At 47.9% G+C, this 1191-nt stretch overlaps 1 protein-coding gene across 7 annotated transcripts in view; it reads left to right on the top strand.

The window, feature by feature from the left end:
• The window catches only part of NEK7 (NIMA related kinase 7), a 132151-nt gene that overhangs the window by 61797 nt on the left and 69163 nt on the right, over positions 1 to 1191 (top strand). The gene's annotated exons all lie outside the window — the stretch shown is intronic.

Here is a 1191-nt window from a genome sequence, read left to right as displayed (position 1 = left end):
GGCTCCCCACATATCTGAAAAAGGACTTTTTATTGTCCTTGATACTCAAAGCTAGTTGGAGTTCAGTTGCAGCCTTGGCTTTCCTGGTTTGCTCCCTGCAGGACTGGACCAGTGCAGAATATTGATATATTTAATTATAAGGTAAACCCTTTTTAAAAGCAGGTCATGTCAGAGACAGCAGGCCAGTTTTCTACTTCAAACAAATGAAGAAAATCTAATAAGACACTGGATAAACATGTAATGTGTATAACATACTGTGCGGGCTGCCTCCCGATCCCGTCCATGTCGCCATGTGCGAGCCGGGAGCGATATGCGGACCCGTCTTTGCGCACGCGGGCTGTGGCCAGCAGCCCGGGCACGCGGGGTCAGAGGAGACTGTGCGGTGGCAAGGCTCGCACGGGCTAGAATTAGTCACAGACGCGTAGTGGTTGATTCAGAGATTATTTACTTACACCCAAGATGGTCGCGGTGTAGGCTGGACAGTTTCCAGGTTCAGCTCCGCTTAAATCCTCGTTGGAGGACTACGACAAACTCAGTTTTTGGGCCCCGGAGTTGTTAAGGCTCCGCGGGTTCGGCAATTTCTTTCCCAGCGGAGTTGTTGAAGCTCTGTGGGTTTGGTTCTTGAGTATATAGGATAGGGATACGTCTAGGATTGTGCTCGGCGACGGGGAGAGGCCAGAGGCTGTGTAGACCTCTGTTGCCTTCTTAAGAAATGCGTTGGGTTCGTAAGGATCCGCAGCGCTTAGAGATCTTCGCGCTCTCCCTCTCGTACTCCAATTGCTTTCTCTCCAACTCGGGCAGAAACCACCCAAGCTCTTTATATGGCTAGCAAGCCAATAATGGGGCTCGAATTAAAATACAAATGGCAGGAACTCCTTTGCACCATGCATCTCCGAGATGCAAAAGAAATGCACCATGCAAAGAAAGCTGCAAATTGGCGGGAAAATTCTCCGTTGCACTGGAGTTCTTGTCTGCAGCAGAAAACTCCACCGTGCAAAGAAGCTGTAATTTGGCGGGAAAATAATTTAGCAGTGCCGAAGCGCACACAAAACAAAAATCACAACTTTGGGTTGTGACACATACAAAAGGTTGAATTCAAATTATGGTGACAGTATTGGCACACTGTGTTATAAAGAAGCTTTACTGTCAGTAAACTTGTAACTGCCATTTCGCTGATTACTGGAGGTGAAG

The sequence above is a fragment of the Alligator sinensis genome, unplaced genomic scaffold (genome assembly GCF_000455745.1).
Source record: "Alligator sinensis unplaced genomic scaffold, ASM45574v1 scaffold34_1, whole genome shotgun sequence".
Taxonomy (NCBI): domain Eukaryota; kingdom Metazoa; phylum Chordata; order Crocodylia; family Alligatoridae; genus Alligator; species Alligator sinensis.
This window is presented reverse-complemented; position numbering and strand designations above follow the sequence as displayed.